Below are 5,531 nucleotides of genomic sequence, written 5' to 3'. Positions count from 1 at the left end.
AATTAACATTTAAATTTTTTGAAGGCTACAGTTACTCTGCAACAAAATGACTATTTGGTGACCCACCTTCACCAGCCAATGTCAGTGCCCTTTACCATATTCTGTGACTGTTATTTTGGCAGTTAATCCTCGAATCTAAAAATTATTATAATTTTATGAACACTTAAACCATACCACTTTATATATTAGACATCTAATTTATACTCCTTCCCATTTACTTGTTCTTTTCATACTTGTCTCCAAACAGCCAAACCCCTAAACATTAGGTCTAAAGTCCATGAATTTCTAAACTTAACCCATGTTAAGGTCAAAAGATTTGTAATTTTACGTTTACTACCTATTATTGAGCAAACACCTGTTCATATAGCAATCTACATATTACATCAAAGTTTCACTGAAAACTGTTTAATCAAGTAAACTTGCAATTCTTTTTTAAATTAAATTTACTTTTTTTAAGGTTTCTCTGTGTAGCCGTGGCTGTCCCAGAACTCACACTGTAGACCAGGCTGGCCTTTAAACTCAATCCACCTGCTGCTGCCGCCTCCCAGGGCCTGGATTAAAGGCTGCACTGCCACCAGCAGGTTATTTCTCAATTTTAGTTTAACTCAAGGACAGTACAGCTTTCTGACACATCAAGAAACAAGGTGAGGAGGCATCTGTGCAAACTAATTCGTATAGGGCCAACTTGTGAAAGAAAATGGCTTGGCTTATGGAAAACAGTGACGTGCCAACTCAGCCCAAAACGTTCAGCACATCCTTCGTTTCGGCAACTTCAACTTCTGGCTAGAAAAGCTGCCCAGCTACGACATGAAATGGAAACAGTTTATTGACTATAAAATGCTGGCAGATTTGGCAGCTGGCTCACAGTTAACACTGCTGTTACTGGTTCGCAGCGCTGTGTGACAGAAGCTGGATTGGATCAGATTCTAAAGTGAAGGCCAGATATAAACCAAATCAGTCATCTCCTTCCTTCATCCCTCCCTGCACTAAGACTCTTAAGGGAAGCGTAGATACAACATATGTGTATCCCCTTTTTTAAAAACTAAAAAACCTCCTGGATATTTTGAGATATTGCTATCTTCATAGAGGATTCTCAGTAGGTCCAACTCCTGTGTGTGTGCTGTGTGCATGTATGTGATGTGTGGGCACACATATGTGCAGATGAGAACGCATGTGAAGGAAGAGACTGACACCAGCGGCTTCTTCATCCACGCTCCACTTCATGTGCACTGCAGCACGCTCAGCTGAGCCCAGAGCATGCCAGTCTGACTAGTCCAGCTGGCCAGCTGCACTGGGGATTCTGTCTCTGGCCCCCAAGTGCCGGGATTATGAACTGGCCACCAACGCCCGTCTGGCATTTATGTGGGTCCTGGAGACCCAAACTCTAGTCCTCACGCCTGCATGTCAGGGGCTATACCTGCCCGGCCAGCTCACCAGTCCCTAAGCCTCCCTCCTTTTTGGAAGCACTGTATTAATAGCGAGCATAGGAATAGAGCTAGAAAGGGGGCCCATCAGATGGCTGCACAGCAAAGAAGTGTATCAACAGTCAGTGAAACCGTTTTCACAGATTTTACATTTTAGACACCGAGAAGTATTCCGTTCCTGTCATGGGAAAAGTAAAAGGCCTACCTGCCAGGTAAAGATGTAGAGGAAACAATGCTGTTGTCCTGGCATTAAAAGAGCAGCAAAATACTGTTTTGTTGCATTGACAATACAACTGGGTTGAAATTTCTGCCCATATTTTATCATATTATTTAGTTTTTAATTATGTAGTGCTTTTCTATAATAACTCTCGGTCAGGCTGAAGATTATTCTAGAACTTCATATACTCCAAGAAGATGTCAAAGCTGTGTACTAACAATGAAACAAACCCATACTGTTCACTAGGACAGCTTGTGGGCCTGGCTGTGGTGTCACACCTGCCTTTAACCCCTGTACTTGGGAGTTCAAGGCCATCCTAGTCTACGGAATGAGACTGGGGGGAGGGGGCAGCTTAAGGGTTATATTTAAAAAAAAAAACAAAATTTTCAAGATCCATTTTGAAGCAAGCACTAATACTTCCTTACAACCAATGTTTCAATTTATTTACCAATGGTTTTGACATGGAAATATTTCAGAAAACAAAATCTCTATGATTTATAACCATCCAGATCCTAGTAAATGATAATTTGGGATAGTGTTTTTTAAACTATTTGGTAATTCCCTACTGCCTGTTCGATTTACGGCAGTCTACGATGACACCTACTGGCCACTAGAAATCAGCCATTAGTTCTCTTAGATAGCTAGAGTAGGCTGGTTACATAAGAGAAACAGAGACACACACTCTCTTAAATCAACCCATCTAAAGGCAAAAATTTGTTCACAGGTATGGAAAGCACGAGAGTATTTCACCTAAGGCAAAAATATGTTTTCTTCAGGGCTAAGGTAACATCATTCTTGTAAAAAGATAAGAGGAGGAATGAAACACCAGCATTTTAAAACTGTATTTAAGGCGCTAACAAATACCTCAGTTCACTGGACATTTCAAAACAAATCCTAATCACCCATTTAGTTTCAGAAGATATTCTGAGAGAGAAAAAACAAAAATTCTGATTTTATATGTGCGAACACAAATGACCAAGAGTAGGAAAAAAAATCAGATCTTAGAAAGTTGTCCTAACATATAGTTCAAAAACAAGCCCAGAAAGAAGAGACACTTCCCGATACTACGTTAATCCTCATCTTCTGACTTGAAGGCAACATGTCAAGAGCCTACTCTTCAGCAATTTATAGTGCTGCTTTTAAAATTGTATCCCAGTCTTCTCAGAGGAGTTTTCCAATGAGCTATACAAGCAAAAGCCCTTCCACAACACACGCTGAGACGGGAGTTTGTTTTGGTACTGTATCCCACCATTCAGACCGTGAATTTACAACTCACAACTAGTTCCTCAGACTTAACGAAGCAAATCACTCAAAAGGTGGCTCTCCCCTGTTTAGAGTACCGTCTTATTTTCACCATCCTTAGCATCCATATATTGGGGGCAAGTTGTCGACCAACTAACTTACTGTCCGTTTTCTAATCTGAGTTTACCTTCCCCTCTGGATTTAAAAGGCTCTCCACTTTGCTGGAGGTTAAACACTCTATCCGTTCCTGCGCTGCAAAGCAGCCAGTGCGTGTACTACAAAACATTTCGCCCATCTCGAGCTTAAACGTCGTGTCTTGTCTTGTCTCAAGCCAAGTCCTTATTTGGGATAAGCGCTTCGTGACTACTCTGCCTTCACGCTGTCCTCCTCCTCCAGAGCCTGCCTGGGTAGGAAAACACGGGAGCCAGCGACAACAAGAAACTGATCACGTCTATCAACGGCTTGCAAGAGCTCCTCTTCCATGACGCTGGGTCGAGTTGTTCGGGGGGGAGAAAAAAATAACTGCCAGGGGTTACATAATGTACCAGCCGCTAGTTTCTAGCTCCGACCACCAAGAAACCTCTTCCTCCTCCGCACCCTGACAACAACCCCGAGGATTTCACTCAGGTGTCTGCAAACGCCGCGTCCTTCTCTAGCCTGAGGCTTCCTGCAAGAAATCCCCTCAGCCCTCACCGCCCGCGCCCTGCTCCTGCCTCCTTCCCCACCCACACCCTCGTCGCCCTCTCTAGGCCCCCCAAGTCGCCCCCACGACACGCACTGAGCCCCAAACCGCCTCCTCTTCACGACCCTCCCGGGCTGGCTACCGGGTGTGCAGGGCTCGGGATCCGCCCCCCGCCGGCTCCCGCAACCGCAGCCGGAGTTGACACCTCCTCCTCCGGCACCGTGCGCGTCCCCCACCTACCTGTCACCCCGCAGCAGCCTCGGGCTTCCCACCGCCACAGCCACCGCCACCGCCACCGCCACCGCCTCCCGCAGCAGCCTGCCAACTGCAGCATAACAACCGGCCCTCTCATTGAGTGGGCCGGCTCGCTCAATAACAGCCGCTCCCATTGGCCGCGCCGCCGCCTCGGCCCGCCCTCCGGTGCGCCGCCTAAAAGAGTCCGCCCGGGAACAAGGAAAACGCGCTTTTCTTACCCGTCTCCTCAGCGTCCCCGAGCTCAGTCGGATGCTGGCAGCGGAGAGTGGCAAACGGTCTCGATGTCCAGTTTTTCTTACGCCGTCGTCTTTCTCCCTCGTCTGGGAGCCTTGCGCCGTGGTCGGAACGCTTATCGACTCCTCCGCTTTCCTGCGGTGAGGAACGCCCGTCGACAACGTCCGTTTCCGGTTGGCTCCGTCTGGAAGGTTGAATAGTGAGTGTCCTGAGAGGTCAGATTGCTGTCAGGTAATTTAGGGAACTGGTGGGCGACCTCTGGATTAGAAATCATCCAGACTGGGTCCAGGGGGAGTGCAGAGAGGGACCGGGAGGAGGGGAGCGCTGCGGCCGAGTGCGCCCGAGCTGAGCGGAGGCGGATGGAGGAGGCCCCGATGATTATTATAGCGCTTCAACCCCAGACACCCCGACCTCCACTCCCGCCGCTGTCACCCGCAGTTTCCTCCTCGCCTTCTGGCTTTTTTTTTGGGGGGGGGGTAAAGAACAGTCCCCGATCCGAAAATGCTTAACCTAGAAAAATTCCACCAGATGCCTCACAAAATCACGTCCATTACATAGTCCTACGGTTACGGATTGGGTGCCAAAGTAATAGCATTTCATTCGGCTTTTCTTATATTTTTATGGTCATCTCAGTAATTGGATGAGGGGAATTTCAGTTATATACCTGAAAGCCCTGTGAAATTACACGGAGTGGAAGAAGCATCCCGTAGGGAAAGTAAGCCAACACGTCCTGTATTAGAACAAGCCACCTTGGGTGGAGGTTGATCATCACCTAACTTCTAAGTTGGTTTCTGACATAAGCAGGTAGCGTTTCAGTTTTCCATCATTACACGTTCGGTCTTTGTTGAGTTTATTTCTTTACTGTCCTTAAATGAGCGGTCCTGCAAGGGAAATGATTTCCCGCCGTTGAGTGCTCAGTGCAGTGTAACTCACCTTTCCCGTGTTGTGAGGAGAGAACCGGTTCCTTTAAGGTGTCCTCTGACCTTTATATGGACGCGTGCATACACAAATCAATGAGGCTTTAAATAAAGATTCCTTTGAAAATAGGAGCCAGGCATACGCACAGGTCTGCACTTGTAGCACTTGGGAGAAATTGAGACAGAAGAATTGAGAGTTCAAAGTCATCTCTGAATACATATCAAGTTTGTGGTCAGACTGAGTTAGGTAAGACTGTCTCAAGTAAATAAAACAGTGTTCCTGTAAGATGGGGTGGCACCTACCCCATTGATAAAGTTATGTGTGCTTCCTTCTGAAAAAAGTCTGATAAAACATATTCCTTGTCATATACATACAGAAATTTCTCTCAAGTAGCAATATCCAATAGGAACGTAATGGAAGCCATGAATGTAGTATTAAATTTTCTAGTAGATGCTAAAAGTAAGAAAAAAGTCATCTAATATATTAAATGTAGTCTCATTTAAAGATATAGTCTAACCGGGCGGTGGTGGCGCACGCCTTTAATCCCAGCACTCGGGAG

The 5,531-nt window shown here is 46.1% G+C and overlaps 2 protein-coding genes across 6 annotated transcripts in view; one reads left to right on the top strand and one right to left on the bottom strand.

Moving 5' to 3' along the window:
• Positions 1-3,870, bottom strand: part of Fam126b (family with sequence similarity 126 member B) — a 53,281-nt gene extending 49,411 nt beyond the window's left edge. For both annotated transcript variants that reach the window (XM_013353476.2, XM_005366339.2), the window contains exon 1: positions 3,806-3,870. The gene's annotated coding sequence lies outside the window, so the exon portion shown is untranslated. The remainder of the gene's footprint in view (positions 1-3,805) is intronic.
• Positions 3,871-3,999: 129 nt separating this feature from the next.
• The window catches only part of Ndufb3 (NADH:ubiquinone oxidoreductase subunit B3), a 5,583-nt gene continuing 4,051 nt past the window's right edge, over positions 4,000-5,531 (top strand). Inside the window, exon 1 of one of the 4 annotated variants that reach the window (XM_026788869.1) lies at positions 4,000-4,253. The gene's annotated coding sequence lies outside the window, so the exon portion shown is untranslated. Of the gene's footprint in view, positions 4,286-4,671; positions 4,859-5,531 lie in introns of those variants that run through there. The other 3 variants (XM_026788868.1, XM_026788870.1, XM_026788871.1) reach the window with 3 other exon arrangements.

Source organism: Microtus ochrogaster, unplaced genomic scaffold, assembly GCF_000317375.1.
Source record: "Microtus ochrogaster isolate Prairie Vole_2 unplaced genomic scaffold, MicOch1.0 UNK8, whole genome shotgun sequence".
In the NCBI taxonomy this organism is placed as follows: Eukaryota; Metazoa; Chordata; class Mammalia; order Rodentia; family Cricetidae; genus Microtus; species Microtus ochrogaster.
This window is presented reverse-complemented; position numbering and strand designations above follow the sequence as displayed.